The sequence below is a fragment of the Chelonia mydas genome, chromosome 5 (assembly GCF_015237465.2).
Source record: "Chelonia mydas isolate rCheMyd1 chromosome 5, rCheMyd1.pri.v2, whole genome shotgun sequence".
NCBI lineage: Eukaryota > Metazoa > Chordata > Testudines > Cheloniidae > Chelonia > Chelonia mydas.
In genome coordinates this window covers 83,936,320-83,948,636 of record NC_051245.2, presented here as the reverse complement: position 1 = coordinate 83,948,636, position 12,317 = coordinate 83,936,320, and the positions used below count along the sequence as shown (strand labels likewise).

The 12,317-nt window shown below is 40.7% G+C and overlaps 1 long non-coding RNA gene across 1 annotated transcript; it reads left to right on the top strand.

The window, feature by feature from the left end:
* The first annotated feature begins 4,617 nt into the window (after positions 1 to 4,617).
* Positions 4,618 to 10,896, top strand: LOC122465855. The gene is made up of 3 exons (XR_006290968.1): positions 4,618 to 4,719; positions 4,816 to 4,968; positions 9,571 to 10,896. It is a non-coding gene; the product is annotated as an uncharacterized LOC122465855 (long non-coding RNA).
* The last annotated feature ends 1,421 nt before the right edge of the window (positions 10,897 to 12,317 follow it).

Sequence of the window (12,317 nt, the reverse complement as noted above, 5' to 3'; positions counted from 1 at the left end):
CCATAAACTCTGGTTGATGCAAGTTACCTCAGCATAACGCCACTGCAGTTAGTATATCGCTGACACGCATGCATACTTAGCACCTTGCATCGGTGCTGTGCGTACTCACAAGGAGTGCTTGTGTTGATGCACAGTGCAGTGCACCATGGGTAGGTATCTCATCTTGCAATTTGCCATCATCCAGCACAGTGTCTTTTGGGAAATTTTGGCAATGCATGCTGGGGCATAAATGAGTTGTGCAGGGGTGACTAGGAAAAAAGATCACGTTCCCATCATGCAACTTTCTCCATCCCATAATGCCAGCCATATGGTGTCCCTAGCCTCTGTTTGCCAGAACCTGTGAATGAGCAACAGGGAATGGATCATTTGATGATTACCTGTTCTGTTCATTCCCTCTGGGGCAGACCCTGGGCTAGATGGACCTTTGGCCTGACCCAATATGGCCATTCTTATGTTCTTATATCCCATAATTTTTATACATTTTTTTTAAATCCCACAAATCCCAGCAAGTACTGACTGGTGGAATTGCATTGTAACAAAGACTTGAGATGATGAGTAGTGGCCACAGAACTTTCAGATGTGCAAGGCCACATTCTGAATCTGTGTACCAAGCTCGCCCCAGCCTCCAGTGCAGGGACACCAAAATGAGACCAGCACTTACAGTTGAGAAGTGAGTGGCAATCACACTGAGGAAACATGCAATGCCGGATTGCTACCAATCAGTGGGAAATCATTTTGGAGTTGGAAAATGTGATCATTAAAGTGTCCAGGGCTGTTAATTATGTTCTGCTACACAGGACTGGGATTCTAGGCAACATGCAGGACATAGTGGATGGATTTTCAGTAATGGAGCTCCCAAATTGTGGTCAGGCAATAGACCGCACACACATCCCTATTTTGGCACCAGACCACTTTGCCATAGGCTACATCAACAGAAAGAGCTACTTGTCTATGGTTAGGGCTCCGTGTTTGTCACGGAGGTTGTGGAAGTCACAGATTCTGTGACCTCCGTGACTTCTGCGGAGACCAGTGTGGCTGGTCCCAGGGCCAACCAAGCAGCTGGTTCTGGAGCCAGCAGCTCAGGTGGCCCTGGGGACAGCCATACCTGCCACTGCTTGAATGGCCCCGGGGCCAGCTGCACCAGACGCTGCTAGCCCCGGGGACCGCCCGAGCAGCAGTCCCTGGGTGGCCAGTGCAGCCACTGCCGGCAGCAGTCCCCGGGTGGCCAGTGCCATGGCTGGCCCTGCCCCCACCCCAGCAGTAGTCGACCACCCCCCAGCAGCAACCTCCCGGGGCACCACACCCCAGCAGTGGCCCCTCCAGATGCCCCACAGAAGCAGCCCCTGGCGCACACACACCCCCAGCAGCAGCACCCTTAAGATTTAGTCAGGGTATTTATAGTATAAGTCATGGTCAGGTCACGAACCATGAATTTTTGTTTATTGCCCATGACTTATACTATAAATACCCATGACTAAGTCATAGCCATATCTATGGTTATGCAAGCACTGGTGGATCACCAAGAACACTTCACCGACATCAATATTGGCTGGTCAGGGAAGGTGCATGATGCTCGCATCTTTAAAAACATAAGGTTGTTCAGAAATCTGCAAACAGGGACATTTTTTCCCAACTGGCAGATTACCATTGGCAATGTGGAAATGCCAGTAGTGATCCTGGGGAATCCAGCCTACCCCTTGCTCCCCAGCTCAGGAAGCCATACACTGGCCACCTTACCAGTACCAAAGAAAGATTCAACTACCAGCTCAGCAGGTGCAGAAGGGCAGCTGAATGTGCTTCTGGGAGATTAGAAGGATGGTGGTATTGTTTACTCACCAGATTGGATCTCTGTGAGAAAAACATCCCAATGCTTATAGCTATCTGTTGTGTCCTACATAATATCTGTGAGGAAAAGAGGGAAAAGCTGTCACTGGGGTGGAGGGCAGAGCTGGAGCAGCTATCTACACAGTTTGAACAGCCTGACACAAGGGCTATTGGAAGAGCTCAACATGGAGCTATGCAGCTGAGGGAGGCCTTAAGAGAGCACTTTAACAGTGAGCAACAGTAATGTGCTGTGGTGGACTGTCCTCTATCTGGCCCTGAAGTTTTGGGGGCTATTAGAAATTGTGTGGTGCTTGGTGTAAATTTATGAATATAACAGTCTATTAATGCACCTATTAGTTTTTGCACTGTTTGCCGTCCATTTATAATGATTACACTGCTTGTCATTGATCCTATGAGTTCTGTCACCCTGTACAATAACAAGTGGTAGGTGCTTTCAGTAGTGCTAGGAATTCTGCAGCTTATGTTGTGTGTTACATAATTAATCTTTATTGATGAATATGCACCAAAAAACAGATTGTTATTTCTTACCAAAATCAGACAAAAAGACAACAATGTGCAACAGAAAACAAGGTCAATAAAACCTTCTGAAATATATTAACAGAACAGAACTTAAGAGGAAAGAACATTCATGTCCATTTCAGTTCAATTTGGCTACACATACAGCAACCGTTATTCTAACACATCAGTGTATGTGAAGCTGTGGCTGTCCTTATTGTCCCTCGGCATGAAGTGCTAGGGATAGATTATGGCCCCTAATGTCAATAGGAATGTTGTGGGGGTGTAGGGAGGTGCTAAAATGGAGTACTCCATCAGCTGAAAATGGAGGCAAACCTGTGATTTTTGAACCTGTAGGTTAACAAGAGACTGCAACATCTGTGTTTGCTATCAGTGAAGCCTTATGTCGTCCTAGCTCATCATCCTCTCCAACTCGTGAGCCTTTCAGCTGTCTGTGCTTTCCCTCTCCATACGGTCTGCTGTATTCACCCTCCAGGTTCTCTGTTTACAGTCTGATGCAGCACTGGCTTGCAGGATCTTGCTGAAGATCTCCTCCTGTGTCCTTTTCTTTCTCCCCTTCATCATGGTCAGGTGATCCACGAGTGTGGGGGGGGGGACCCCTCAAAACAGCAGCAGCAACAGATAACACAGAGAAGTATCATATTTACAGTCACAACAGAAAGCAGAAGTTTAAGAACTCCCTTCCATTGCTTATGTCATGTTATGCTTATGACTTATGTTAACTTATGTAGTGTAAAGCGGGCCTAACACATTCTTAATACACTTCTGTAGCTGTTCCAACAGCTGCTGAGAAGGGTGTAGACACAGTGACCTCTGATACAACATGGAAGTTGTCAGCTAAACTAAACAACATGGAAGCCATCAATTAACAACTAAAATGTATCCTCCAAAAGGAAGCCCAAGTAAGAGCCAGCACCATCTTTGCAATCAGACAGATATAAACACAAAGTCAGGCAACAGGAGTACCTGTATCCAACAGATGTAGGTCTCCATGGTGAATAATAATGATGGGGGAAACTATTCTTTTAACATAGGCAGCACTTTTAAAGTTTCAAGAAAGGCTCAGTTAAGGGGATCTCTTATTCACTTTAAACACAGCTCTTCCTTTTGCTTACATTTCATCTACACCAACATTTTAATGGTTTCCTCCTTTCAAGACCTCAGCTGTTCTCACATCATGCTTACAACATTTTTGGGCAGGAAGTGGAAAATAACTTGTCCACTAGAAACTGTAGGGAAAACATGTTTCCCCAAAATTTAACTTGCTCAGGATGCTGGGGTTAGCAAAGCTTCTCACATAAAAAAAGTCACAGAATCTTTAATTACCAGACGTGGTCAGAACTTTGATTTTACATCTGATCTAAAAAAATGGATACTCTGTGTTTTAACTTTAGACAACATTAACACTAGATAATAAAATGACTCTTTTAAAGGAGCCAGCCCCGTAGCTCAGAGATATGATGCTTTGTTCTGGAATTCACTCTTTGTCAATGTAGTCTGCATGCACATTTGTCCTGTGAAGCATGCAGGGCTTGACACAGAAATCAAAATCAGTAACAGTAGAACTTAATTGTACCAAACCATGCTAAGGTATTGACAAGATAAAACACTTATGTGTCTTCAGCTGGGGATGACTGTGCTGTGTTAAGCAGAAAAGTAGGAAAGCTACTACACTGCTGTTACTCAGTTGCTGTGTACGTGAATGTCGCATGCAAGGGTTTTTACATGAATGCCATTGTTGATATACACTATCTCAGAGAGCAGGGAATACCACATGGATTCTGATGTGACAAAACACTTTATAATTTCAAAGTTGGAATGACCGATCACAAAAAACACCACAGCAACATGAAATAAAATAAGACACGAATACAAGGCAAAAAAATCTGTGCATTTATCCCACAAGGGTCATTTATAGAAAAAATGATCCAGCTGCTAATGGGGAATCCACCAGATTTGTGTAAACACTTTCTAGAAACCCCAGATAAGAACATTTTTATCACACTCAGTTCACCAGTGTACTTTAGTTTAACAAATCTGAAAGAACACTCTTATTTTATAATGATATTACTATAAATCATTTATTACCTGATCTTAATGAAAAACTATGCAAAATTCCACATTTAGTAATAACTGTTATTTGCATAGTTTTTATGAAGACCAGATAATAAACGATGATCTATTCTATATGTGCATTAGACTGAAATTGCTACTGGAACACAATACTATATATTTGTGGTCTTTATTTTCTTTTACAAGCGTCTTCCATCTGCAAAGGTCTGAACCCTAAGGAAAGAGAATCTCTCAGAGAGCAAATTGAAGGACGATCTCTTCCTCATTGTAACAAGGTGTATGAAGGTAGGCACAAAAGCACTTTCTGGGTTGGTTTGTTTTTTTAATTCAAAGGGACAAATTTTCCCCTCATTTACACTACTGCACCCTCACTGATTTCAGCTGAGAGATGAATTTGGGGCCAATCTTCTGACAAAATGGATAATACATTTGCATCAGAATGGAGTTCTTTGAGGAGCCTGAAGGAAAGAATTGCTTTGGAGCACAGAAAGAGGAATCTGAGAATAGAAGCTTGAAGAAATTCCCTATTATAAAGTAAATTTTCTATTAAAAACAAACATTAATGTTTCCTACATTAATATTTTTAAATATAAAATGTGGTGCATAGAAGATCTAGCACTTTAAAAACAAAAAACTTTGTTGCTATTTAGAATAAAACACCCTGACGACTTCTGTTCCTACATTCCAGATTTAGCAAAACTAGTGAACTTTACATGCCCTTTGATTAAACAAGGTATTTGTTAGGAGCTGTTTCTTTTTGGTTTAACTTTCACTTTATTGATTTTTAAATAAAAGTACAGTGCAATTCTTGCTGCATGACAGCATAAAAACCCCCGAGAGAATATTTCAAAAGAAATTTAATAGTACACACCAATTCTATCAAGTAAAGTCATACTAAAGCTATGCCTATGGAAAGGATCCTCTTCCAAAGAGTAATAAAACCAACTGTCAAAACTTATACTGTAACCACAGTTGGATGTTTGTTCCCTCACAGAACAAGAAAGAAACAGAAAGACATATGCACAGGGGTAGAAAAACAAAAGATTCTGGAAACAACTTTTTGAATAAATGATTCAAAAAGGCCAGTATTTTTGAGTCAGAGAAAAGATACAAATATGGATCAATCATCCTTACATTCCTTATGTTTTCTCTGGCTAGTGTCCTTCAGGCAGATAAAACTCTCTCATCCTGCCTTAATTCTTTTCTCTGTCATTTTGTCTCCTCCCATCCATCATGCTTAGTTAATGGGTGACTATTATTTTTCATGGTATTATTGTTGATATTATGCCATTGGTGTGCATGGTGAGCCACAGTCATTTTCCTTGATGCTTTGCAGACCACTGCTTTCTCAATAGTCTCTCCTCCTTAGTCACTTGTGTTTCCGGCACAGATCAATCACCCATCACAATCAACTCTCTAGCCTATGTTTCTCTCCCACCCTGTTGTTTTGTTGAAGGTTTATATATTCACCAGTGTGCCAGATTCACCTTACGGTCAACACTGGAAATGGGAACTGGTTGTGTTCCCTCAGTTATTCTGGCTTTTCTCTGTGGCTTAGACTTGGTTTCTTGCACCAAGCTACCACATGAATTGAATTGTGTTGCCTTCTACGTATGGTCCAGTTTCTTGCCCTGGTTACAGACCTTACTCTAAGCATCACAGTTCTGGGGGGAAATGGATCCCAGCCAATTTCAGGCTGATCATGCCTAAAGTTTCTTGGGACGTATCTCCTGTTTTGAGGGCGGTGGCCTATGTGAATCCTTAGAGCTCTAGTTTCTGATCATCACTGAGCCTTGAGGGAACATAGCTGTGTTGCCTTTGCCACATACTGTGGAAGCAGTTATAGTTCTGAATCTCTAAGCCTTGTCCGCATTTCCTCTTGGGGGAAAAGGGGGGGAGATTTTCACAGAGGGAATGGGGCATTTGTCCTCTCTCTTCTTTCTTATCCTCCACATCTTTTGAATTAATGTTCAGAATTACAGTCCCTTAGTATGTCACTGTCTGTACAAATAATTTGACAAGCAGTTTAAATGTTTCAGGGCTCATCCTTTTCATATGATATCTTCTGTGATTATTATCAAATTCCATCTTTCGTGTATGTATATCCTTGGGGAAGGAAAAAAACCCACAAACACTTAATTGAGTACTAGACACTTTGTGAAATTTGCTTTAGCCTTATTGATCCTCAGAAGCTGTTCAGATCTTTTTATATTCTTAGCCTACGTGGTATCCATGCTGGATTCAGCCTCTGTAATATCCCTGCACTATTTTTCTCCTCTTCTCTTTATCTTGCATAGTAGATCTGAACATATCTCCTTTCTAGAAATAATGCTGTATTAGCTGTGGCCATATGTAACTTTTTTTCTTTGATTGATTTTCCATGGTACCCTCCTTACTTAAAACTTCAACACTTTAACCTTTACTTGCTGTTAGGTAAAAACTTGATTTAAGACACCTACCTTCATTTCAAGCAAACATACAGTATAGTTACTATAAGAGCTTAACAGCTATAGTACAACACTTCAAACCATAATTATTAATTAATAGGGAAGTATAATGGAGTCAGCACCCACCTCTCGTGTGTGCCCCCTTTTCTCTTGGTTACATGAGAGCCTTCTTTTCTTTTTTGGTCTTACATCAGGGTGGCATCTGCCTCTCACAAGTATCCCCCAGCCACTGGTCCTCTTGGCAGCTCAGCCCTACAGCTAAGCCACACATGCTGTACCCCCCCTTCCAGGGTATACAGTCCCGAGTTCTTATCATGGTCCTTGTACGGGTCCGTAGCTCTTAGGCTTCTTTCTAGAGGCACTGCCTTCTTCAACCACCCAGCCGGGGCCCATCTTGGTACCCGCAACTGGGGGTGTTTCAGCAGGCCTCCCTTGGCTCAGTCTTCAACCAGACCAGTGGGGCCCATCTCAGTACCCTCCCTGGGCTGGCCGGGTTCTGTGCTCAGTCCCCCTGGGCTTCAGTTTGCCAGCACTGATCTTCTGCTGGTCCTGCTGCTCTTCCCGCCAGCCCAGCACTTGGTCTTCAGCAGCCTTCCCTGGGCTTCAGTCCTATCTGCAGTGAGGTCTCCACAGTGAACTGCCCGCAGTACCACTGATCTTTCAGCCAGCCAGTCACCCAGTCTTCCCTCCTTGAGCTCCACCCAGCCACTGAACTTCTCTGCTCTACTGCTTGTCTTATATAAGGCTCTTCTGACCCCAGATTAGTCACTTCAGCAGCCCCTATGATTGGCCACTCTTCCGCAGCCATTCTAGGCTGCCTGGAGGACTTCTCACTGGTGTATTCTGGGGCAGGGTGATGCAGGACCCTGAGGCTTCCCGCAGCGGGTCTCTGGACCTTGTCCACCCTGCCACAGGAAGAAAAAATGATTTCTCCAGCTCCCCAACATCCAGTGTTAAAGAATGGGGGTTCCGGAATCCAAACCAACATCTTGCACATCTTCATGAACTCTCAGGATGGCTGCCTGAAAATCGCAGAAGATCAGTGATAGCAGCTTCTCCTCTTTGCCTCTGAAGGAGGCTGGAAGTGGCTCTTTCTTGCCACCCTTATAGAGGATCACAGACATCAGCCAAAAGTTGCTAGTCCTGCCCTGTCCATTTAAAAGCTTTGCAAGTTATTCAGCAACTACTGCACTTTGTCCAGAGATAGAAGACTGTGTGCAGAGCCTTCACCTTCAATGCACACTCAAAGCTATAGATTAGATGAAGGTCCACGGAGGGGGACTGGCTGAGACTTGCTTTGAGTTCAGCAGATAGAGGAAGCAAAATTTGCCTTTCCTTTGAACCTAGGTCCATCATCGGTAAGAGAAGAACATCTGTCTGCAAATAGCAACTAATGGGGAAAGTTTTAGATCACAAATCACATTTTTAAATCACAAATATGGAAGTAATTTAAGTAAAAAATAACCTTTATAAAAAGACCAAGACAGGTCTTGTCCTCTAGCTGAATTTCCCCAACAGTATATTTTAAAACGATATAAAATAACTTAATTAATAAGGCTTTGAGGGTCTATCATGAAACCACAAAACAATGACATTTTTAGTGAAGGTTGAAAGCTTACTATCTTTAATTCTCCTTCAGCTGTACCTATTTATTGCATATACATTGAAAATTGGGGGAAGGTCCTATCCTATATGCTTTGGAACTATTAATGACAGTTATTTAACACTTTTCTAATGAGAAATAAAGAGCCGCATGCATAACTTTTAACTAAAATGATTTTTGCCATGACAAACCACCAGTCTTAATAAATAATTAGCAGTTATGTAGTGCTTTCTAGCTTTCAAAGTATTTTATAATCATCAACTAATAAATCTTTAACCAAATTAGTACAACTTTTAATGTAACCTCATTATGTGACCTTAGCATCTAAATCCACATATAGGCTGCTTAATGAGTGTCTGATTTTCAGAGGTGCTAAGCAATGTAGGATCTATGAGACATGTGAATTTATATGCCTAATTGTAGAGTTTGGAAGCTTGGGCCCTAATCTATCTTCCCCCATCCTTCCTAGGTTTACCACCCAGGTGGTATTGACCGGCCTGGCCAGGTTTTTTATGGATTTGCCAGTTGCCAGAAAAATAATTTAATCTGCCAGGGGGGTTTTATGTCTGTCTAAAGATTTGCATTATTATCACAATATGGTGGGATATCTAGTGTTAAAAGTTTCTGTGTTCAGCTAAAGATGCTGCAGTGTTCCCACTTCCACAGTTTAAGTAATAGCGGATCAAACCCATTGAAAATACAGTAGCTATCTACCCACTAACACGCAAGCGCACCGCCTGTATGTGCGAGAGAGGGTTTGAGTCACTGTAAGTGGACGCTGAAGGGTGGGAGCTGTAAAGTTGACTTGTGTTTGGGCCTGCAGTGGGCTTGCGTTGGGGTGGGGGCGGGGAGCTGGGTTTTTTGTATTTCCAGTGGTAGTAACCCTACCTCTCTCCCAGCTGTAAAATGAGGTCGACAATATTTACCTGTTTTACAGGCTAAATGTTTTTGAAGTGCTTTGGGATCATTAGATAGATGGTACTAAAGAAGTGTAAAATACTATTATTACAGGTTTAGGGTAGATTCATTATTTTAAATGTTAGTGTATTTATGAATTACTGTTAACATTTTTCACATCCTACTCAGCCCCTATGGCGGTCATCTAGAGATGCAGATGACAAAGTTTTGAAGATACAGTTTCAGAAAAGACATCTGGCTCCTTGACAGACTTCAGAGACACCATTCATCACAATTCTGGAGTTGCCTCTGGCTATGTCACATGCTCCAGATGTTGTTCATTCGGACAGTTTGTACCACTTCCCTTGATATTCTTTCTGAATCATGTTATATTATTGGGAATGTGCATCTTCATACTGCATGCATTTGACAATACATTTAATACAAACTCCTTATGAGATATCTGACATTTGATATTTTTAAATGAAGGTACATATTTGAATATTTGTATTTATTTGCATGCATGCTTTCTCCCGTGGAGCCAAAATAACACTAGGTCTGAAATACTCATGGTGCTTCTGGTCCTAGATAGATAGTGGCTATACCACAAAACCATCAGATCCTGATATTTCAGAAACGTCAACAACTCCCTGAGAAAAAGTCTGATAAAAAAAATCAGTTACCAAGATATTCAGGTTTATCTGAATACGGAGACAGTTTGGTTCATTCAGATTCCTGTGCAAATCAAATGGACAGCCTACTTATATAACTTTGAATGACTTCATAACTTATCCTACTCTAAAAGGCAAAACTCCTGTCCATAATAATTTTAGCACAATGGGCCAGTCACTACAACCCATTTCTCATTTCACAATAAAGGACCTTTTCCGACACCTGGATTTCAAAATTTAATGCCTTGTCAAAATGAATTTGTCACAGAAAAATTGTTCATATAAACACCAATATGTAATATGATGTCTTTGTCAACTGTTTTATGGAATCTGTCAACTAAGACCTACCTACTGGACCTGTGGGTATTGTCATCAGGCAAATACGTATCTACCTAACTAGAAGCAGACAGTACTTTTCTTTTCTACTTCTGCCCCATTCTGGGGATAGTAAATATCCAGTGTTCACATATTTTTTGACTTGAGTTAATTTCTGAGTGACCTCTGAAAGATTCAGAAGGAAGTTCAAGGCACAATGACAGTTTGTTCTATTTTTCTTTTTTAAACATCCTAATCAAGTCCAGTGCTTCATGATGCAAGCTGATTACTGTATGGTACAAGAAAAAATGATTAATTACCTTATGTGGGGTGGTTTGTTTTTCTCCAAACTTGTTTAGTACTGGTGCTTAGATGGTTCAGCAATGGGCACAATTATAAAAAAAGCTGGATAGAACAAATGGTATCATAACTTTCCCGGAACTTAGAAAAAAAGTACTATAAAATGTAATACAAAATGTAATACAAAATTCTTTCCATAGAATGTTTAAACAGCTTATAGAATTCTATCGCAAGGCTATAATTCTCTACTTTATAGTTTGGTTTAAAAATTCTATTAGAGCAATACCATTTTCTATTAAATTCTATAGTTTTTGGAATAGTTTCTCTAGAAATCTATTTAATGTCTATGGAACCCTCTTGACATCAACCTTCTTAAATTCTGTAGACTATTTCTATAGGTTGGAACTAGAGAATGCTATTTTTTATTTTTGTTTTTTACTCTTGTTTTTGATGGATCTTGAAAGAAAGTCTCTCAAAGGGCTACAGTTTCTCCTTCCTTTATTGTTAGTTTTAGTAACCTTTGAGAACTGGGGTAACAATGAGGATGGGTGGAAATTTCATCTTTCCTGCATCTTGTTCTCTCCTATCTATAAGAGAAGCAAGAGCAACTTTAAACAGCTAATTCCTTAAAGGGTGTCACAGAGGGAGGACAATTCTGGCATAAAGAATGTGCTATTTATGAGCATAAATACTAAGAAACTAGCTAAATTCATCTGCTTTTTTTAAAAAAAAAAAGAAAAAAAAAAGATTGGGGTAAACATGGTCTAGTACCATAAATGAAGTGCGAGCTCTCCTTTGCTGTACCACTCATGATCTCAACCCTGATTTAAAGGGAATCACACTGTCTTTGAGAAAATAGTAGAGCAGTTGTGTGTGTTATGAAATTGACAGTGTAATTAGCATGGTTCCATTAGAGTTAACACAGTTATAGTTGTGAATAACGTGCATTACTCAGTAACTATAGGCAAGGACTCATAGTTTTGGTGGCACATTAAAGGTAAATTATGCACTCAATATTATATGGCATGGTCCCTCTTCTTCTCCAGTCCTGTCAGGATAATATTCTTATTTGTTTATATTATATTAAATTTAAATTTACTTTACACTGTTCTCAAATCATCAGTTTTTGTAAAGAAACATTCAGGCTTTTGTAATAAAATGAATATCTGAATTGTAGGCATTATCAAGGAGCAAAGCAAGAACCTTTGGCAGCTGGGAAGAGGGAGTTGGGACTTTTCATACCAGGGAAGGGATGGATACAATTTTAGTTCTTGGAAGTTGTTTGGTTTCGTTACATGGCAGAGGAGACCATAAACTTTGGAAGGGTTTGAATTCCTCACTGTCCACCCCAGTGATCATCTGTTCCACAGCATCCTGTCCTAATATCTGCCATTACATCCAACAGTGATGGAGAAACAAAAATGATTACCAATGAAATCGTTTGTTGTTTGTACCAATAAAGTAAGTAGATATTACCAGATTCCCTCACACCAATTTAAATTATGAAAAATTCTACTCAATTCAATGAAGCTATGACAGTGTGAGTTCAGAATCTGCTCTGTTGCCAAATAGGCCTAGCATTCTCATTGTCCCTCATGGTTAAGTTAAAAGAATCGTTTGTCAAATATACTGAGTACTCATAGAACTTTG